Below are 7,198 nucleotides of genomic sequence, written 5' to 3'. Positions count from 1 at the left end.
TGTTTTATGTATTATATATATATATATATATATATATATATATATATATATATATATATATATATATGAGATTGGGGTCTAGCAGATATCTGTACTTTAACAACATTTGGGTATAGTTCCTCTTTAGGAAATCAAATCAAGAAACCAGAGATTTTTAATCCTTCAAATGACATCTTTCTCTTATATATATTTGTTCATCAAAAGAACCAGTGGTCATTTTACATGAACAAGTAATCAAAATCAAGTTGAAGGTAGCTTTTGGTTCTCTACTCTCTGGAATCATTTTTTTCTTCCCTCTCTCCATAATTATTTTATATTTTTTGATGACCCTGAACCAAGAAAAAAGAATCTTTACTGTTCCTCTGAGGAGCAGATAAAACCATTAGGAAAGAAATAAGTCCTGGAACTTCACTTAGTCACTCATTCATCATTTTAAAAATAGGGATTTGAATATCTGAAATATTACTCAAGTGGCAAAAACCTTCCAGGTCATCCTACATGAAAATCAAGTAAAGGAATACTTATGTTTAGTTTTACAAAGAGAAAACTACAGTTATTTGATAGCTGTCTAAAAGAGTTCAAAGGATTGTTAAGTGGAAAAAGGAGAATTTTTTATTTTTTTTCCTTTTTTATTAAACAAAAGATCAAAATAATCTACAATAGCAGGAATAAAAAAAAAGTCAAATATAGACTGCATTTCACAGAAAAGTAAGAAGGAAAGACAGGAAAGGACTTAAATAAATAAATAAATAAAACTTAAAAGTGTCACCAATCTGATGAACTCTGCAAAAGAATCTGTGTACTCTTTCCAGAATCTATGATCTTAAATTATTTCTGTGAAACTGCCTGTTTACACTTATTGTTCCATGTGTCAGTTTCATGAGATAAGATTTTTTTTCTTTTGTATTCTTAGTGCTTAACACAAAAGAAAATCATAAAATAGCCTAGAATGGACTTCAGATGCAATCTTATTCTTTCTCTTCCTTTTACAGGTGAAGAAATAAAGGTTGTGGAAAATTAAGGGATTTAAAATTATCACAAAGGCAGTAATCATCAGAGATGGAATTTGAACTTTTCAAACAATCATTATCCTTTCCACTGTACCACAAACTACAAGTAATAAGAAATGAGTCAATAATGGTTGATCAGTACATCAGTCTATCGGGCATGTAGTTGATTAAACACTTGTTAGTTATCAAGGAATATTCTTAGCCTTGGAAATACAAAGAAGGAGAAAAGAGGCATTTCATAAAAGAAGCTCACATTTTAATTGTGTAGCAGGACATATAAATGAATAGGTATTAGTGCAGAGGATTAACCAAAGAAAATGGTATCCATATCCAGATAAAGAACTGATGGACTCTAAATGCAGATTATTTTCATTTACTTATTTTTTGGTACTTTTTTCTTCTTTTGATCTGTTTATTTTTTAACAACTATGACTGATATGGAAATGTTTTACATGATAACACAATAATATATCAACTTGTCTACCACTTTAGGAATATGGAAAGGAAGGAGGGAGGGAGAAAAAATGGTACTTAGATTTTTATAAAAAGGAATGCTAAAAATATCTTGGCATGCAATTAGGAAAAATAATATTAAAAAATAAATGAATAGTACATGCAAGACTTATATAGAGTAATTGGAACAGGACCTTTAAAGAGAAGACATTAGAAACTGGGAAACCTTCTTAGGTTTATTTTTGTATTTTTCCCAGCATCTGCTCTGTATACAATGGGTAGTTAATGATTATTTGATTATGTATATTATTGAATTCTAGTCTTGCCTATAAAAAAGAAAAAAAAAGCTTGTTATCTCTAGTAATAAAATCTAATCTGTACTGTTTTCTACCTTTTTGTGATCATCCCAGCCTCTTACTAAATTCTAGAAATATTATAATTTCTCAAAACTGCTTGTTCCCAACACTTACTCCAGGAGAGCTTAAAATATACCATGTGCTAAATATTTCCATTTTCCACTCCCTTCCCAAGAAACTTACCTCAAAACCAACTCCAAATCTCAATGTACCCAACCTTTGATGGGACCTCAAATATTATAGACAATATTATGTTAAGTGTAATCTCCTTGAAAGAGTTTTGGATTATTCTAAATATATATTGTTTTGAGTCTCAGCTAAATCATTTACCTCTGTGACTTTGGAGAAGACACTGAACCTTTCTAAGCCTATTTCCATGTGTGTAAAATGGCATTTGTCATCTTTGTACTCTCTACATTGCCAATGTATTACTCAAATACTCAAGTGGCTCTATTCTCTTATTAGTTTGGATATACCCTATTAAACAAATCAGAGTTATAAGGATTAGCCTGCAATGCCTTGAAAGTACTTTGCAATCCTATAGTGGAAATGTGAACTAAAATTATTAACTCATAATAGCTGAAAGCAACTAAAAAAGATTTCTCTCTATGGACACAAATAATCATGGTAATAATATGGTAAATATAATGGTATAATGATAATACCTTATAGTGTTATATAATGATAAAACCTTAATCTAGCATGGGAAAGAAATTGGACAAATACACACACACACACACACACACACACACACACACACATATATATATATATATATATACACACACACACACATACACATCTGGAATTTTTCATTCTTCTATATTCTAAGTTTTAGTTCACTTGTAAGTTTTGGAGATTGAATATTGGAATTAAAGTCAGTAATAATAAGAATTACATTTTGTCTCAGACACTTAAAGATTTTATGGTATTTCACTATGCTCTACCTCATTCCCCCCATAAAATAAACAGCTCTTGCTTTATATCTTCTGAGCTTTCTCTTAATATTACATTATATTACATTAATCATTGGTATGGTTTTAGAGCTGGGAACTCTACTCTAAAGTAATTTTATAGAGTAAGAAATCAAGGCATGTAGTTGATTGTTCCAGTAACTAATAGAGTTAGGATTTGAACCCAGTTCCTGATTTCAAATATAGTATTGCACTTTTTTCTCCATGAAGCATTCAGTTGAAATTAAAATAATCTGGATTTAGGAGTGATATTCCTTCAATTTTTTTTCAAGCATACTAGAAATTTAATGGCTATCCCTTGAAAAAAATTTTGTACTCAAATTATTTGAGATTTGGGTCACATGTTAGTTTTGTTTCATTTTAACAAAAGGAGTTTATCAATATTTTAAATAAGGAAAGGATAATGGAAAGTGATAAAAATTCTACCATTATTGACATGTTGAGTCATCATATATTGATATAACTATCATCTGAACAAACTGGCCATGCCCAACTTTCTGATCTTGGTACATAGTCTCATTTATTTCACTTCAGTGAATGGTGTTCACAAATATCAAACTGAGTTAAGGGGGAAAACCCTTACTCCACCAAAGTGGAGTCTCACACCACTTCTCACACCAAAGTACAAGTCACAGATTTTCCTTTATCCCTAAAGCTTGTACACTTCCTGAATTCTCTAACCAATTTAAGGAATTACCACTTTTGGTTACTCTTAGCTATATACATTTCCAAGATTAGACTTGCTGATTAGACACTGCAAAGTAACATTGGTCAAGCCATTTATCCTGCCTAAGGCACAGTTCCTCTTAGACATATATTTGCTATAGATAATATATATATATATATATATGGATTTCTATTTTATTATGTGAAATATATATATATGATTGTACATGTGCATTACATATATTGCAGTATCATTATATTATTTAATATCACATTATATTACATAGTATACTATATTTTGTAATATATTGTATTATATTATTAATCACATGTAATGTACTAACAATTCTACTACCTATATTCTTAAATAATTGAATTATAAGTATAACATTTCTGTTAAAGAAATCATTTAGAAAGGTATAAATTTATCTATGTTTGTAATGCAATATGCATACCTACTTCAAAAATTATATACAAATTTGTTTCCATATATAGATCTTTTCACCTATTGAAAATATCTATTGGTCGGAATCTATTAATAGGTAAATAGAAATGTAGAGATAGAATATACCCTTATAGATATATGCATTTTATAAATTTATACATTTAGATGAATATTGTTCTAGCAATATATCTCTGTATATATATATATATATGTAAATACATATATACACATACATTTATACATGTATATCTTTATAGAGACATGCTTATGTGGATGGATAGACAGACAGTCCCCAACTGATAAATGGTGATTGATTGATAATATTGAATAATATTGAATTGATAAATATGAACAGTTTTTAGAAGACAAAATTAAAGCCATCTATAGTTATATGAAAAAATGCTCTAAATTACTATTTATTAGAGAAATGCAAATTAAAACAAGTCTGAGGTACCACCTCACATCTTTCAGATTGGCTAGGGTGACAGGAAAAGACAGTGATAAATGTTTGAGGGGAGGTGGGAAAATTGGGACATTAATGCATTTTTGGTAGACTTGTGAAATGTGGAACAATGCCCAAATGCATCACCTTTGACCCAGAAGTGCCATTACAGTGTTTGTATATCAAAGAAATCATAAAGGAGGAGAAAGGTTCATGTGTGCAAAAATGTTTGTAGTAGCTGTTTTTGTGATAGCAAATAATTGGACAAATGAATGGATGTCCATCAATTGGGGAATGGCTGAACAAGTTGTGGTATATAAAAGTAATGGAATATTATTGTTTTACAAAAAATTATGAATAAGTTGATTTTAGAAAGGCCTAGAAAGATTTACATAAACTGATGCTAAGTGAAACAAGAAGAATCAGGAACATATTGTATACAATAAAAGCAAGAATGTATGATCAATGATGAAAGACTTGGTTCTTCTCAGTGGTCAGTGATCCAAAGCAATCTCAATAGACTTTGGATTGAAAATGCCATCTGTATCCAGAAAAAGAACTAAGGAGATTGCATGTAAATCAACACATACTATGTTCACCTCTTTTTGTCTGTTTTTTTTTAATGTCTCCCATAGTTTTTTTTTTCTTTTATGCTCTGAACTTTCCCAAAATGATTCATAAAGCAATTTGTATTAAAAAATAAATTTACTATAATAAAAAAAACACAAAGCTAATTTCCTAAGAATATTTTTGGAAGAAAAGTAAAAAAAAAAAATCATTCGTTCAAAAATATCTATTGAAAGATTTTTTAATGTTAAAAACTCATGTGTATCTTATATGTTTAGCAGTTGGTGGATAGCTGAATGTATTGTGATAAAGAAATGCAATGTAATTTTATTGTAGCATAAACATGAAAAAATGAGGAAAAACAGATAGATAGATAGATACATACATACATAAAATATACATTCATAGACAGATTTTGATCCTGTTTTTCCTTCTATCAAGACATTTCTTACACAACTATAATGTCATATTCTAAGAAAAATCTCATTTAATTCCAATCAAATAGTACATCAATTGGTATTCTTTTAAAGAAGTGACTCTTCTTGGGATGGCAGATGCTAAGATATGTTGATAAGAGAAATATTTTTATTAGATGAAAGAAAAGGTTTTTGATGGCTGCTTAATTTAGGGACGATCTAGTTTTGCTTTTGCAAACTTTGCTTTTTACTGGGCATAAAGGACTATTTTCTGAAATTGGGGGTGGGGGTTCCAAAGAGGTTTTATTTTCAGTATTCCACTTTTATCTTTTTTGCTCCATATCATTTGGTTTATTAAATCTATTCCTTGATTTTTAAACAGAACATACTAAAAAAATAATAATAAATTACCCAAGCCCTGATAACCAGTGTGATCATTATAGATATCAATCACTGAACCTCAGAAGCTCAGCATAAGGCATCAAACTACAATCTTGTCTTGCTGGCATTTTTTGCTTGTTATCCAATGCTCTCATATAGATTTTGAACACTACCTCTCCTTTTTCTGACTCTCCCACCTTTGATTTAACTTTCATCATTTGCATTTTCCTATTCCTATGTTTTTCCCTACTTACTACTAGATTTCTTGATTTATGGATGCAGCCAGTGTGTCTCCGAAATTTGTTCTTGTGCCAATCCTATCCTTGAAATTCACTCTCTTTCAGTCATACATATTGTGGGTGTGTGAGGAATTATTTCTGCTTTTATAAATTAAACAATAATATACAATATATATGCAAATATATACACATATGTATGTATATATCTATAGATCTATGTATGTGTAAATCTATAGATTTATGTCTATATCTATCTATATAAGGACAGATATATGAGAGAGAGAATGAGGAAGGGAAAAAGAGACAGAGAGAGAGCAGGGAAGGAGGAAGAAAGGATGACAGAGGGAGTGAGGAAAGGGGAGAGAAAGAGACAGAGACAGAATAAGAGAAGGAGGAAGAAAGAGGGAGAAAGGGAAGGGGAAGGAGAAAGAGAAGTAGAAGGGGAGAGAGAGAAAGGGAGACAGAGAAAACTCTTCAAGGTTTATAAGCCCTTTCTTCAGAAAGTCCTCATGAGATAGATTAATGAAAGAATGATTATTTTTAGTGCTATGATTGGAGGCAGAGCACCAGATTCAAATCCTGACTCCACTGATTATTACCTATGGCATCTTGGGCATGTCACTTATCATCTCTGGGTTTCCTTATTTACAAAATGAGGGAACTTGAACTGGGGAACCTCTAAGTTTCCTTTTAATTATAAATATGTAATATATACTATATCTACATATATATGTCCAAATATATAAACTTTATAGTTTAAGATAATGAGACAAAGCAATTAAGTCATATGCTCATTGTCATAAAATTACTACATCTAGGATCTAGGATTCCAGTTCAGGTATATTGATTCCTAGTCCAACATAATTTTAAATAATTCATGAAATAGGACCTTGAACTTGCTTAGGATTTCATCAAACAGGTTGTTCCTGGTAATCTCAACTTCTGCTTAACGTACTTATCAGTTCTGCCAAAGAGTTTCCAGCTATGATTATCTGCTACCAATGGTCTTATTTATTGCTATAATCCATGTCTCCCCATCAATGACAAAGTCAGGGTGTGCTGGGTGAGACAACACAAATCTGTACTGTAGGCATGGCATTTTAACTAAGATTAAAACCAATTTATATTTCCTAGTGACTAAAATTAGTGGTATCCCAGGATGATAATGGGAGTAAGACAGATGATAATTTTACTATGTATTGATGATCTAGAGTTGACGATTAATTTGGAGTCAAGAATTCCTAAGCAT

Source organism: Sarcophilus harrisii, chromosome 2 (genome assembly GCF_902635505.1).
Source record: "Sarcophilus harrisii chromosome 2, mSarHar1.11, whole genome shotgun sequence".
Lineage (NCBI taxonomy): Eukaryota > Metazoa > Chordata > Mammalia > Dasyuromorphia > Dasyuridae > Sarcophilus > Sarcophilus harrisii.
The sequence above is the reverse complement of the archived record's forward strand: the minus strand, read 5'-3'. Positions refer to the sequence as shown.